The 16,094-nt window shown below is 49.9% G+C and overlaps 1 protein-coding gene and 1 pseudogene across 1 annotated transcript in view; both read right to left on the bottom strand.

Annotated features, from left to right (window-relative positions):
• LOC134929554 (serum paraoxonase/arylesterase 2-like) overlaps positions 1–16,094 on the bottom strand; it is a 94,313-nt gene that overhangs the window by 74,402 nt on the left and 3,817 nt on the right. The window lies entirely within an intron of this gene.
• LOC134931466 (5S ribosomal RNA) lies at positions 8,009–8,127 on the bottom strand (annotated as a pseudogene).

The raw sequence follows: 16,094 nt of genomic DNA, 5'->3' as shown, positions 1-16,094 counted from the left end.
TACTCCTCCTAGTCAGCTCCAGTAAATCTCTCTCAGTCTCTTATAATCTAAATGGAGAGGACGCCAGCCACGTCCTCTCCCTATCAATCTCAATGCACGTGTGAAAATGGCGGCGACGCGCGGCTCCTTATATAGAATCCGAGTCTCGCGATAGAATCCGAGCCTCGCGAGAATCCGACAGCGTCATGATGACGTTCGGGCGCGCTCGGGTTAACCGAGCAAGGCGGGAAGATCCGAGTCGCTCGGACCCGTGAAAAAAAACATGAAGTTCTGGCGGGTTCGGATTCAGAGAAACCGAACCCGCTCATCTCTATTTTATACCCCCCTCCCCCCCCCCCCGTTTATTTTCCTAATATTATTTTGATTTTTCCCATTGTGTGTTTATGTTCTGCTTCAATTGGCTGGAAGCTTGTGCAGATCGGCTAGGCCGTTACTTCTGCAAGACACGAAAACCCCATTTTTTCTTTTGGCAGATCCTTCAGGTTAATGCGTTTAATAAACTCTGCTTTAGATTCTTATTAACCGATTTTTTACCCCTTTCCTTCTCTTCAGGTTGGGTAGAAGATGATTTGGCAATCTGGGTGGTTGGACACTCTTATGTGTACTGGGCAGCTAGGTTTTTGGCCTCGGAGGGGGCACAGATGTTTCCTAGGGCTCATGGCGTTCGTTGGCTTAGTTGGCGGGGGATGATGTGGAAAGATCTGAAGAGTAGATTGGTCAGTCAGGTCAGCGAGCATGGAGTCCCTAGGGTGCTGGTTGTCCATTTAGGTGGCAACGACCTGGGGAAGAGGACATCTTTGGAGCTGCGGTGGGCCATGATGAAGGATCTGGCCAGTGTGGCCGCAGCGTGGACCAATTGTGTCTTGGTGTTCTCTATGATGGTGCCAAGGTTGAGTTGGCGAGGTGTGGTGGACGGTCGCCTGATTGATGAGGCCAGGCAAAAGGTGAATGGGGCGGTGGCGAAGTGGGTGTTGACGCACGGAGGCAAAGTGGTTCGCCACCCTAGGATTCGGTTTCGTGACAGTCACCTTTTTCGGCCTGATGGTGTGCATCTGTCCAATGAGGGGATGATGCTTTTCCTGGAGGATCTGTTTCTCGTGTTGCATGAGTTAGGTTGAGGGTATGGTGGCGGTGCGAAGACTCTGGGGAGGAGTCTTTTCGCTGTTGGCGGAAAAGAACGGCAGGTTGTAGTTTGTCTTGTTAGTTGCAGTGATTTACAGTTTGGTGTGGTTTAGGTGCACTCACCTCCATTGACTTTTAAGGCCGCTTGACCACCCGTCCGGGGGCAGCGTCATCACCCATCAGGGTGGGTAGTCACCGTGGGGGTATGAGTCGGGCACCTATTACCTATTTTATAGTTTGTGTTAAAATTAGAATAGTTTGGAAATTTAATGTTTTGAGGTTATCGACAGTTGAATATAGCCGTTCTTTTTTCTGCCACCATATGCCGGCTGAATCGGCATGTTAACTTAAATTTTCATTTTACAGGTTTTCTAATGGTTAGGGTACAATAAATAGCTAACAATTTTCTGCCAAATTCAAGTCTCCGTGTCATTATTTCTTGGTATTAAAGGTACTGAATGCTTTACTTTTGAATAAGGGGTCCACACATTATCATTAGGAGGTTTAGTGAAAAGACCAAAAGTGGACGATTTATAATTTGTAGAAAGAAAATTTCACTCTTTCAATTATAGTCCTAGTTGGTGGTGCGCCCAGAGCTAGGAAGTACAAGTACTAGCAAGGGGAGAGAAAGAAAGCTCTTGTGTGGGCGCACTCTTTATTCAGAAAAGGAAAATTCCTCAGATATGTTAGGAAATATTTAAAACATCTATTTATTTTTTAACGTTAAAATACAATGCAGTTACCCATATATATCATCCAAATGTGAATAAAGAAGATTCTGAATTTTTAAAAAAATGTTCTGGTCTATTTTTCACAGGGAGTGATTAGAAAGGTTGTAGACACCTGATTGTCTAATACCCGTTTCTCCTGACCAGTACAGAAATTCTGTATTAATAGGACAGAGGAGGGGCAGAGGCGTATCTAGCATGGGGCGAGCAGGGCACGTGCCCTGGGCGCCGTGGCAGCCCCAACAGAGGGGGGCGCCACCGGCACCTGCACGGCCCACTTGCCCCATCGGACAGGGATTCCGCCGGCGCTACCCACGGGCCGCGGCGCTCTCCCTGTCTCCCCGGCTGCTGTGCCTGTCACACTGGACAGGCAGCGGCAGCCAGGAGCCTCCCCCTACTCCCCCCCCTGCAAAGTGTACATTGCGCGGTCGCGCGTGCGCGACCACTGGGGTGCGCTGCCTCAGAAGTGCAGGTGAGTGCCGAGCGGGGTTTATATTTTCTGAGGGGAGGGGGGTGCAGGACAGTGTGTGTGTGTGTGTGTGTGTGTGGGGGGGGGACAGTTTGAGTGTGTGTTAATTGTATGTGTGTGTGGGACAGTGTGCGTGTGTGTTAATTGTGTGTGTGTGTGACAGTGCGAGTGTGTGTTAATTGTGTGTGTGTGTGGGACAGTGTGCGTGTGTGTTAATTGTGTGTGCGTGCGGGACAGTCTGTGTGTTAATTGTGTGTGTGTGGGACAGTGTGTGTGTGTTAATTGTGTGCGTGTGTGACAGTTTGAGTGTGTGTTAATTGTATGTGTGTGTGGGACAGTGTACGTGTGTGTTAATTGTGTGTGTGTGTGACAGTGCGAGTGTGTGTTAATTGTGTGTGTGTGGGACAGTGTGCATGTGTGTTAATTGTGTGTGTGTGCGGGACAGTGTGTGTGTTAATTGTGTGTGTGTGGGACAGTGTATGTGTGTTAATTGTGTGTGTGTGTGTGGGACAGTTTGAGTGTGTTAATTGTATGTGTGTGTGGGACAGTGTGCGTGTGTTAATTGTGTGTGTGTGTGTGTGTGTGTGTGTGTGTGTGTGTGTGTGTGGGACAGTGTGCGTGTGTGTTAATTGTGTGTGTGTGTGTGTGTGTGTGTGTGTGTGTGTGTGTGTGTGTGTGGACAGTGTGCGTGTGTTAATTGTGTGTGTGTGGGACAGTGCGAGTGTGTGTTAATTGTGTGTGTGGGACAGTGTGCGTGTGTGTTAATTGTGTGTGTGTGTGTTAATTGTGTGTGTGTGTGTGTGTGTGTGTGTGTGTGTGTGGGACAGTGTGAGTGTGTGGGACAGTGTGCGTGTGTGTTAATTGTGTGTGTGTGTATGTGGGACAGTGTGCGTGTGTGTTAATTGTGTGTGTGTGTGTGTGGGACAGTGCGAGTATGTGTTAATTGCGTGTGTGTGGGACAGTGCGCGTGTGTGTTAATTGTGTGTGTGTGGGACAGTGCGAGTGTGTGTTAATTGTGTGTGTGTGTTAATTGTGTGTGTGTGTGTGGGACAGTGTGCGTGTGTTAATTGTGTGTGTGTGTTGTGTGTGTGGGACAGTGTGAGTGTGTGTTAATTGTGTGTGTGTGGGACAGTGCGCGTGTGTGTTAATTGTGTGTGTGTGTGTGTTGTGTGTATGGGACAGTGTGAGTGTGTGTTAATTGTGTGTGTGTGTGGGACAGTGCGTGTGTGTTAATTGTGTGTGTGTGGGACAGTATGCGTGTGTGTTAATTGTGTGTGTGTGGGACAGTGTGCGTGTGTGTTAATTGCCAGGGACACCACTGACAGGGACACCACTCCCATGTCAGCGAGGCACCTGTGATTGGACAGCGGATCCAGTGCTGGATCCGCTTGTCCAATCACCCACACGCGGCGCTGGAGGAGACGGGTCCCGGCGGTAAGTGGCGTCTGCAGTGTGCGCCCCGTCCCCCATCCTCCTCCGCTGCTGACAGGAGCGGTGTTGTGCGGCTCTCCCTTTCCTCTGCCGGCTCCGTCCTCCCGCTGACAGGAGCGGCGGTGTGCGGCTCTCCCCCTCCTCCGCCGGCTCCGTCCTCCCGGCGTGGCCCTGCAGTGTGTGCGGCTCTCCCCAGAAGCAGCAGGTTAGTCTCTCTCTCTCTCTCTCCCCCTCCCCTCTCTCTCTCTCTCCCTCCTCCTGTGGATTGAAGTTTGTAAGTATAATTTTCATTTTTACAGGTGCCCCTATTGGATTCTACTGGACAAGTGGAAGTGACCGGCGTGGGATGTAGGTAAGTAATCTGTCTCTCATTTTTACAGGTACCCCTATTGGATTCTACTGGACAAGTGGACGTGACCGGCGTGGGATATAGGTAAGTATGTGTGAGTGTGTAAGTGTGTTTTAATAAATTTTTACTGTCACGGTGTGAGTTGTGTTTTTATTTGGGTATTTTTTCTGTTGTAGAACTACAGGTACCAGCGGGCCCGTTATTTCCCCGCATGCTGGTACTTGAGGTTCTCCAAATACCTGCAAGCGGGGGAGGCTTGCTGTGCCTTGTAGTTCCACAACAAAAAACAATATTCTTTTTTTTACACACATGGCTATCAGCCTCCCATCCACCGACCACGGATGGGGGGGACAGCCTCGGGCTTCACCCCTGGCCCTTGGGTGCCTGGAGGGGGGGTGACCCCTTGATTTAAGGGGTCCCCACTCCTCCAGGGAACCCCGGCCAGTGGTGACTAGTTGGGGGGGGAAGGTAATGCCACGGCCGCAGGGACTTACATAAATGTGTCCCCCGGCTGTGGCATTATGTCCCTGGCTAGTGGAGCCCGGTGCTGGTTTTAAAAATACGGGGGACCCCTACATCTTTTGTCCCTCGTATTTTTGGAACCAGGACCGGACTAAGAGCCCGATGCTGGTTGTCTAAATACGGGGAACCCCTGTCCAATTTTTCCCCAGTATTTAAACCACCAGGACCGGCTCAAAGAGCCCGATGCTGGTTATACTTAGGAGGGGGGACCTCACGCATTTTTTTATTTTATTTTTTTAACCCATTCAGACCCTTCTCCGTTAAGTTAATGGAAGCCCTGGACAACAAAATAGCTTTCATGTCCTCCTCCCACTCCCTTCCCAGTCCCAAACACTAATTATTTTTTTCTATAAAAATTTACAATATATCACAAGTATGAAGAGCAGGCAGGCAGCGGGCATTGGCGGCATCGGACTGAGATACAAATTAGTGGCGGAGGGCTGGGTCAGTTGATGGTGGGCGAGTTTGTAAGCCATTGGTGGTAGCAGCGGGCTTTGGCTCAGAGGCAGTAGCAGGCATTGGCTCGGTAGCGGTAGGGGTCATCGGCAGGATTCGGCAGACATTATGGCTGTAGTGCCTCACCGCACGCCACTGACCTCACCGCACGCCACTGGTGTGTGGGACAGTGTGCGTGTGTGTTAAGTTTGTAAGCCATTGGTGGTGGCAGCGGGCATTGGCTCAGAGGCAGTAACGGGCATTGGCTCGGTGGCGGTAGGGGTCATCGGCAGGATTCGGCGGACATTATGGCTGTAGTGCCTCACCAGCCACTGACCTCACCGCACGCCACTGGTGTTTGGGACAGTGTGCGTGTGTGTTAAGTTTGTAAGCCATTGGTGGTGGCAGCGGGCATTGGCTCAGAGGCAGTAACGGGCATTGGCTCGGTGGCGGTAGGGGTCATCGGCAGGATTCGGCGGACATTATGGCTGTAGTGCCTCACCAGCCACTGACCTCACCGCACGCCACTGGTGTTTGGGACAGTGTGCGTGTGTGTTAAGTTTGTAAGCCATTGGTGGTGGCAGCGGGCATTGGCTCAGAGGCAGTAACGGGCATTGGCTCGGTGGCGGTAGGGGTCATCGGCAGGATTCGGCGGACATTATGGCTGTAGTGCCTCACCAGCCACTGACCTCACCGCACGCCGCTGGTGTGTGGGACAGTGTGCGTGTGTGTTAATTGTGTGTGTGTGGGACAGTGAGTGTGTGTACATTTTTGCAGTCCAGTGTGTGTGGGGGAGGGGAAAGTATGAGAATGTGGGTGTAGTCTGAGTGGGTGTGTGTGGTGTTTGGGGGTGGCCAGTCTGTGTGTGTGTAATCTACAGTGTGTGTGTGTGTGTGTGTGTGTGTGTGTGTGTGTGTGTGTGTGTGTAAGTAAGGGGGAGGGGCAGTCTGTGTGTGTGGGCGGGATGTACTAATGACCATTTACCGAAGAGGGATATGTATTAAACCACGGGCATGGAGATGCCATTCTCACTCACCATCCAGCTGGGTGAGCGAGCCGGGCAGGTGGAAAGTCAGCAGCAGGGGCAGCATGCCGGATATCAGCAGCCGAGGGTGGGGGCTGTAAGGCACGTGCGGAGCGGTGCGGAGCCCAAAGCCGGAGATCAGCAGCATGTTGACCGGCAATAAGCAGCTTCTGCTTCCACGTTCAACATGCTGCCGATCTCCGGCTTTGGGCTACGCAGGGTTCGGGGGATGGGTGTCCTCTGCCGGTGTACTGCAGCTCCGGGGGTGCGGGCTCCGGAGGCTTTCAGCACTGTTGAATATCCAGCTGCCTCAAGTATGTACAGCCCGCACCCTCTGCTGCTGATATCCGCCATGCTGCTGCTGGCTGTCCCCCCGCCCGGCTCGGCCACACAGCTGTATGGTGAGAAGGGCATCTCAGTTCCCGAGGTTTAACACATATGCCTCAGTAAATGGCCTCTGCGGTAAACGATACTAATGCTTGCCGTGACAGTAACAGCGGGGAGGACGGCGCATATCGGGATCCTGCAGCAGGAAAGAAGAACCCCTTCGGAGCGCAGCAGACCACACTGAAAAGGGTGCATACCCGGTGCGGTGCTCTGCATCCCGGGTGGTGCCGAAGATGTGGAGTGTCGGAGGTGGCAGAAGCGCCGCAGCTTGGGGTGAGAATCCGCTGCAGCCCTTCCGCTGCTAAACTCTGCAATTAGTCTATTAAGGGGGTGGGCTCCCCTCACCATAGTGCCCCACAGGCCTTGTTAATTCTGGGGGTAGGATCCCCTCACTCTATAATGTGAATTTTGGCTCATATCATGTGCTGTAACGTGAATTTTGGCTCATAACGTGTGCTATAATGTGAATTTTGGCTCATACCATGTGGGGTAATGTGAATTTCGGCTCATACTATGTGCTATAATGTGAATTTTGGCTCATACCGTGTGGGGTAATGTGAATTTCGGCTCATACTGTGTGCTATAATGTGAATTTCGGCTCATACCGTGTGGGGTAATGTGAATTTTGGCTCATACCGTGTGCTATAATGTGAATTTCGGCTCATACCGTGTGGGGTAATGTGAATTTTGGCTCATACCATGTGGAGTAATGTGAATTTTGGCTCATAACGTGTGCTATAATGTGAATTTTGGCTCATACCATGTGGGGTAATGTGAATTTCGGCTCATACTGTGTGCTATAATGTGAATTTTGGCTCATACCGTGTGGGGTAATGTGAATTTCGGCTCATACTGTGTGCTATAATGTGAATTTCGGCTCATACCGTGTGGGGTAATGTGAATTTCGGCTCATACCGTGTGCTATAATGTGAAAGGGGCACCAGTACTAGATAGTATAAGGGGTCCTACTACACTGAAGGACACGCCCCTTTTGAGTGACCGCGCCCCTTTTCTGGAGCGCGCGCACCTTCGGCGCGCGCATACTTGCTATCTGCACTCTTTCATTCCGCCTTCAAAAATTCAACTTCGACCACTGCACCTACATCTATACATACACACCCTGACATCTTTATATACAGTGACACCGGTGGCGTCTGCACATACAGTACTTTCCTTTTGTATTTTTTTTTTTATTATTATCATTTTATTTATTTATTATTTTTATTTTATTTATTTATTTATTTTGGGGGGGGGGGGGGGCGCCATTATTGATCTTGCCCTGGGCTCCAAAAACCCTAGATACGCCTCTGAGGAGGGGTCAAATTGATGGTTAGTGTATCTATAAAGGACCACTTTAATTGGTCAATACTGTACACTTTGCTGGTCACCAGTTAGACCATGTACACACATAAAGATGAACTATTATTGTCGTGGCCTGATGCTGAATTAATGACAGAAAGAATAAAAGAGAGAAAAGAAGGAAGAATTAGCGGTGATACTGCTGTTGGCGTCACATTTCATGTAGTAGGAAAATAAATCCTGCTCTACAACACCGGGTATTCGCAGGAAGTCTCCTCTCCAGGTACTAACCCAGCCCGACGCTGTTTGGCTTCCAAGATCGGACGAGATCGGGCATTAGCAGCGTGGTATGATAGTAGAGGAGAATATGTGATCTGTATACCAATGAGAGTGCACCTATATAAGAATTGTAAAGGATATAGGAAAGAAAAAAGGATATAACATGTGGATCTGCTTTCCACGTTAGACACGGCGCAACAGACGCCACCTTAGTGGCGCTGTGCGTCCTGAATCGTGGATGAGAGTCCACAGAAAGATAGTAGCAGATCAGAATTTTTTTTTTTGAGAAAACTGTTATATAATAATAATAATGATACAAAATCAGAACAAGAGTGAGAAAATTGCCTCAAGCATCAAGCCAATTTTTAGACAATGTATAAATTAGGCATCCATGATCTTATATGCACACATGAAATATATTTGTTTAGCCAAAAAATTAATTAATAAGGCAAGAGATCGTCTAGGCTTCTCAGAGAGAATATATGCACATGCCGGTTAGCCCACAGGTGAGCTAAAGATAAATTTAAAGAAAGCAATGTTTTAGAAGGGTGTTTTAGACGGGTGTACTACGTTATACCGGCACCGGGATCCCGATCGATGGAATGCCGGCAGCGGGCAAACGCAAAAGAGCCCCTTGCGGGCTCACTGCACTCACCACACTGCGGGCATGGTGCGCGCCACGCTATTTATTAATCCTCCAGGGGTGTCATGGACACCCCAAGAGGGAGAATAGTTGTCGGTATCCCGGCGCCGGTATGCAGAGCGCCAGAATCCCGACAGCTGGGATATCGAGTACCTCGCATTTTAGACCTTAGATCTAAAATCCTTTATACAGTATGTTCAAATATAAACAGACTTTATACTAGTGTAAGAGCGTTACATCTGGAAAATCATAAAACTGCAGATAAGATGAAGACAAAGCTTTGTTATTGGCTCTAATAACCTCAGAAGGTATACAGGTTCAGCAGAAGAGAAAACAGCCTAATGACCTTATACAAAGATGTATAAACACTTAATGCAGGGCTGGCCAAACCGGTCCTCGAGATCTACCAACAATTCACATTTTCCAGACCACCTAGCTGGTGCACAGGTGTAGTCATTACTAATAAGATGTGCTGCATTCCTTCCTAACTGACCATTCTACAGATCTCCAGGAGGCCTGGAAAACATGAACTGTTGGTAGATCTCGAGGACCGGTTTGGCCAGCCCTGACTTAGGGGGTCATTCTGACTCGATCGCACGCTGCAGTTTTTTGCAGCGTAGCGATCGGGTCAGAACTGCGCATGCGCCGGCACCGCAGTGCGCCGGGACATGGCCGCCCGTCGCTGCGCTACGATCGCCTCTGCGTGATTGACAGGCAGAGGCGGTCGATGGGCGGGAGGGGGAGAAACGGCGGCATTTGGCCGCCATTTCGTGGGGCGTGGTCCGGCCAATGCAGGCGTGGCCGGACCGTGCGGGTAGTGGCCCACAGTGGCTGTGTGACGTCACACGCAGCTACTGCGGGCCGGGGAGCGATGGGTAGCTCCCGGCCAGTACGTTAAAGCTGCGCTGGCCGGGAGCTACTCTTGAAGTGCAAAGGCATCGCCGCTGTGCGATGCCTTTGCACTTCTGCAGGGGGGGGGGGGGGGCAGCACTGACATGCGGGGTGGACTAGCCCTGTGCTGGGCGTCCCCCCGCATGTTTAAGTTCATGATCGTAGCTGTGCTAAATTTAGGACAGCTACGATCAACTCGGAATGACCCCCTTGATGCAATCAATAGCTGCTAAAGGTAATGAAGGTCAGCATAGGTGTAATGCAGCACTGGGTATGGTATGCCGTCGGCCGGGATCCCAGCAGTCAGCATACCGATGCTGGGATTCCGGCTGATAAAATGCCGGCAGAGGGGCAAGGTCAACAAAGCCCAATGCGGGCTCGCTGCGCTCGCCACAGGTTCTATTCTCAATAGCCCCTGTTAGCTGGGATCCCAGCTGTAGGCATTGGCAGTGGTTGGGATTCCGGCGTTGGTATCCTGATCGCCGGGATCCCGACTGCTGGCAATGTTACTATATCCCGAAATACATACTGTTGCATACTGATCGCAGTCTGAATTACTTTGTGGAGTGCACACACGCGGCGGCTGTACTGCGCGTGCGCACCCCAGGAGCCCAGTGAGGTGTTATCAGCATCTCAGGGCTGCGATCGCCTCTGCCTGATTGACAGGCAGAGGTGGACACAGGGCGGGAGGGGGCATGACAAAGGCGTTAGAACGCTGTTGGCGGAGCACGGCTCGGACAACGGAGGCGTGTCCTGACCGTTGGGTGGGCGGGCTGCGGTGGCTGCATGATGTCACATGTCACATGCAGCCGCTGCAACCCGGGGCGCGGCGGTTAGCCCCCTGCCAGCGCACAGGAGCTGCGCTGGTAGGGAGCTACTTGTCAGGTACAAAAGCATCGCCACTGTGCAATGCTTTTAGTACCTGTGCAGGGGGAAGAGGGGAGGGGGGGGGGGGCAGGGCCTGACATGCGGGGCGGACTAGCCCTGTGCTGGGCGGCGCCCGCGCATATCAGAGTAAATGATCGTAGATGTGCTAAATTTTGCAAATCTACGATCAACTCTGAATTAACCCCATAGTTAGCAGTCAGCTAACATAACCTCTGATGTCAACACAATAAGAGCTATTAACTGCAAAACTTTCTTAAAGGTTAGAATCACATTTTTTAACACATAGCTACCATATATAGGGCAGTATGTACTAAACGGAAAATGCAGTAAACTCCCATTTACCGCATTTTCGGAATGTACTAAGCCCCAGCCGCCGGGTCAGAACCACGGAGGGCTTCGCCATATTTTGCTGGCGATACCCCATAGAAGCCTATTGGCGTCTTTTCACAGCGCTGTGTGAGGGATCCGATCGGATCCCTCTCGGCATGCCCCGTGCCTGTCACCCTGCGCATGCGCAGACTGACTCCCGAGTCCAAATCCCGAAAGTCAAGCAGCCGCTGGGGATTGCGGAAGACAGCTCTTATCGGAAGAGCTGTCCTCCGCAATGCTAATCGCATATGTAAGTACATATGCGATTGGAAGCGTGGCGTTGGGCGGCGATGTCATTTAGTACATCCCGCCCATAGGCCCAAATGTATTAAGCCTTAAAAAGTGATAAAGTGGAGTCAGATAAAGAGTGATAAAGTACCAGCCAATCAGCTCCTGTCATTTTTCAAATACAGCCTGTCACATGGCAGTTAGAACGAAGCTGATTGGCTGCTCATTTATAACTATTTATCCGTCTCCACTTTATCACTTTTTAAAGCTTAATACATTTGGGCCATAGAGTCACAGGCAATGTTAAAATAAGTATCAACTTACATAAAAATAGTTATTTTCTGTGCCAAAATGGCCACGGTTACCAGAGGACAGACTGGGGTGTTCAGATGGTTCAAGGAAAAGGAGGCTCCGGGAAAGAGGCAGAAGTCAGTCAGTCCTCTCTCCCCTTGTGTTATGTGCGGGGGGGAGAGATCGCATCACGATCGCACCCGCCCGCTCCTTCCTCCTCCGCTGCTGCAGCCCGCCACTCACCGCCCAGGAGCCCACCGTATAGGGGACTGGTGTCTCCCTGTGCAGCATGCGCACCCGCTGTCTCTGACGACCCACTCCCCATTACCGCGGCCCGGCAAGGCTTTCGGCAGCCCTGGCAGCTTCTGCACTTGTCTTCTTTATAAGGTTTGATAAATCTTAGCTTTACCACCACAGCCATCACATTATCCATTCCATGATGATCCATGTTATACATTGCATTACCATAGATTCCCATGTGGATAGTTGGCCCAGCTAACATCTGCCAGTAACCCTGTGACCTGTAAATGGAATCCATTTGACTAGTGCACAATTCTGCATCATGTGACCACTATACAGTACAATGTTGTCCAATACAGTAGACTAGTAATTTTCAACCTTTTCCAACTTGTGGCACACCGAACAAGACTTTAAGGCACACTATCAGTCCCCCATGAGGAAAAACACACACGCTTTGGCCCCCACAGTAATTAAACAAACACATTGGCTCTCCACAGCAATTCCACACACACTGAAACACCCCCCCCCCCCCACCAGCAATTCCACACACACTGAAACCGCCCCCACCAGCAATTCCACACACACTGAAACCGCCTCTGTGACAAATAGGACATTAATTTGTATCCAGCGAAATAAGAATTGTATGTAATGTCTACATGTATATTGTAATGGAGTCTGTGACACAAAATGGTTTCCAACCTGTCCTTTAAATGAACCCATAGTTACATAGATATGGGAGTAGAGGACACTGATGTATAGTGGGAGAGCCAGAGGTTAGTTTATGGCTCTTACCTTATCTAAGAAGCTATAAACGACATTACCACAAGCCAGGCCAGGCCAAGAAACCTGACCTCTTGAAACTTAAAAGGAAGACAGTTGTTGAAAGTGAAACCAAGTAAAGTCTGGTTGTTACTGCTCAGGTACCCAGCATTGAGAGAGTTAATGAAAGGGTGGGGGGCCTGCAGCTATGAGGGGGCTATATCTGTCCCTCACACACACACTGTCTTGTTCATTCTCTGAGGGAAGCAGCCAGGAGCTGGGAATGCACCATATATATCTCTTCCATTGTGAGATCCCTCCACACAGAAGGCTAACTAAGGTTGAGTAAGTTAGGCTTCTGAAATTATTCTCTTTTTGTTTGAGACTGCTAGTAATCTGTATATCTTTTCTAAACTCCTTATATTCTTTGTAATCTTTTTACCATTGTAAACCCGAAGATATTTCTTGATTATAATAAACATATAATTAGATCTGACTGCTGTGTTCTTGAACCCAAGTCAAGCCAAGTGAAGTACGTTACCTATGGTTTTCATGAGATATTGAGATTGGTGATCACAGGTGAAGCTAAAGACACCTGCAACGTCCGCAATACGTTGAAAAGTCTTTGCTGGTGGCAGCGGAGATTTGCACGGCGCTGGCGCAACTCTCGGATTGGTGTATCCGGAGAGTGAGGCGGCCGGGGTCCGTGACAGCCTCCAACAGCAATTCCACACACACTGTCCCACCCAGAGGCGGATTGGCCATAGGGTTTACAGGGAAGATTCCCGGTGGGCCGACGCCCCCGTGGGGCCTGTTTTGTTTGAGGACATGTGGTCCTTTTTACAGACATAATGAATAAGATGCTAAATAATTTGCATATATGACAATTACTTTGCCACTTAGCCTGTGTTTGCAGATGATCTAGTGTATGCTCTGTCTGCCTGCTTGGCTGACATATAAGATTGAGTGAATAGTGATTGGGATATGGTTGGTGTAATAAGCAAGAAAATATATCTTTCTAAAGAATTATATAGTTTCCTAAATTCTGAAGGTGTATCATATAATGTGCTCATAAAATTTAATTTCATTTCTTTTTAACTTCCCCCTTGATGCCGGACATGCCCACTATCTGGAAAGTCTTGGGGGGAGGGTGCTGCTGCCATGGCCCATGGCTAGACCTTACACCTCTGGTGCTGCCCATGTGGGGCCACTAATACAAATTTTTCCAGGGCCGCTTTTTGTTCCTAATCCGCCCCTGGTCCCACCACAGCAATTAAATAAAAATACACTGGCCCCCTACCGTGACTTTCTTTTATCTTCTGCCTCCATCAGCAGTGCCCGTGGGAGTTTACACATCCGTGAGCAGCACGGAGCTCTGAGGAGCAGGGCTTGGCTGGCGGTGCGCTGGCAGGTTGGCGGCATGCTTGATTTATGAGTCACGCCGTAATGCCATAGGTCACAGGCGGGGCCTTGGAAGAGTGTCAGCTAGGGTTACATTCTCATCCCTTTAATTCTGGACACATTAATTACACAGGTTCTGTGGCTGATTAAAACCAGGTGAAATGGAGTCTTGAAGTCAGCCAGCCACAGAACCTGTGTAATTAATATGTGTCCAGAATTAAAGGGATGAGGTGGTAACCCTAGTGTCAGTGCTGCCCAAGCCCTAGACTCCATGCCGTCACCCGGGCAGCGCATCTCTGGCGGCATATCAGGTAACCACTGGCGGCACACTAGTGTGCCATGGTACAGCGGTTGGGGATCCATTGGTAGTATAGTGTATACAGGTCATTATGACTGTTGTCAGTGACCATTTTTTTGTCCTGTTACAGGTTCCGCTACTCACACAGGAGCTGCTGTGTTTCTGGAAGTCCTGCTGCTCGGACCTCTGTCATGCTGAGTGTGTTTGTGTGAATGTGTGTAGCGTTAGCCTTTTATATATATATATATATATATATATAGATATATATATATATATATATATATATATATATAGATAGATAGATAGATAGATGCTGTATATCTGTAATGGGCAGGCTATAATGATGCTGCACTATATTCACCAGTTCTGGCATGTAGGTAGGCTCACCAACCCCCACATAGCTCCCACCCAGTCGGGGGGTAGAGGGCAATAGTAGCCAACAGCAGGTGGCTGGAGGGGTCTGGACATGGCCTGTGCGGGGTGTGTGTGTGTGTGTGGGAGGGGCGAGCACAGGACCGTGCCCCTTTACTGGTCCGCAGTATATATAAAGCAGCTGAGACGGTTATCGCCCACATCACCTGCAGTCCCAGCACTGACCCCTCCTCCTCCCTGCTCACCCCACACAGGGTCTGACCCCTTCCTGCTAGACTGATTCACCTTCTCCCCCTACTGGTAAGAGGCCTGAGCGATGCGGGACAGTCTGGTGGTTCCTGCATCTGGTTACTGCTGCTACTTGTTGCTGAGTCCCGGGATGGCAAGTAACCTGGGATTGCAGCATAGTATATGGAGGAGGGGGTGAAGAGTATGCAGTATATGGCGGGAGCAGTATATGGTGGAGGGGAGTACCCTGTATATAGGGGGCAATTTATGGAGGGGCATGGGGGTGCAGTGTGTATATAGGGGCAGTATATAGTGGGGGGTGCAGAATATGGAAGAGGATGTGGTTGCAGTGTATATAGGGGCAGTATATGGTGAAGGGTGCAGTGTACGTGTGTGTGTGTGTGTGTGTGTGTGTGTGTGTGTGTGTGTGTGTGTGTGTGTGTGTGTTTGTGTCCGTGTCTCTGTGGTGGCTGGCGGCAGCACCACAGATGTATCTTTATTGAAAAAAATCTGCATCTCTCTCCACTGTCCCTATCTGCCCCTATATCCACTCTCTCCCCAGTACCTATCTATCCCAACCCCTCCCCCCTCTCTCACCCCACAGTCCCTATCTGCCACTACCCCCCTCTCTCTCCTCACAGTCCCTATCTGCCCCAACCTTCCTGCCCTCTCTCTTTCTCTCTCAGTTTCAATCTGCCCCTGCCCCCACTTTCTCTCTCCTCGGCCACCTCTCCCCGTATGCAGTAAGTGGGAGTCAGATCAGTATTAATATTAGCAGCAGCAGATTTGATCTGTGGGGCGGCCTCTAGTGGCCACCAGCGCACATAACGTAGGTTAGGAGCAGTCGTAGCCTTTTATTATATAGTGTATATATAGAGAAACACATATACACGTGCATACACATAGGAAGCGGCAGCACTCATGTAATAAAATTCCATACAGCAGCCAACGTTTTGATAAATTTAATAAATCCTCATCAGGGTACCCCGACCCTGTAGAAATCCTGCGTTTGCCCCCGGGATGACAGCTGATCTTTGGCACCACAGAGGTGCTGGGAAAATTGTCTTTTTGGTAGGAGAAAATGATTCTGTAACCTTACGCAACGCAGGGAAGTCTACCTTAATTGTGCTGGGTGCGTATAATGTGTCGACAGTCATTAGGTTGACGTGAGAATGTCAGCATGCTCACCATGTCGATAGTGATCATGTCAACTCAACATCCTCATGTGTCCCCGATGACACATCCACATGATGAACTATTGTCAAACCGTCCAAGGCGGTCTAGTGGCACTTACTTTCTCTCGGTAACACTGCAGTGTCCCGGTAAGTGTTTCTCCCCCATCCCTACCCCTACGTAGTGCGTAACTCTAACCCCTCCCCCCCAGAAGTCTAACCTTCGCCTGTAGCCTAACCCTACCAAGCAGTGCCTAACCCTAACCATC

The sequence above is a fragment of the Pseudophryne corroboree genome, chromosome 5 (genome assembly GCF_028390025.1).
Source record: "Pseudophryne corroboree isolate aPseCor3 chromosome 5, aPseCor3.hap2, whole genome shotgun sequence".
Taxonomy (NCBI): domain Eukaryota; kingdom Metazoa; phylum Chordata; class Amphibia; order Anura; family Myobatrachidae; genus Pseudophryne; species Pseudophryne corroboree.
This window is presented reverse-complemented; position numbering and strand designations above follow the sequence as displayed.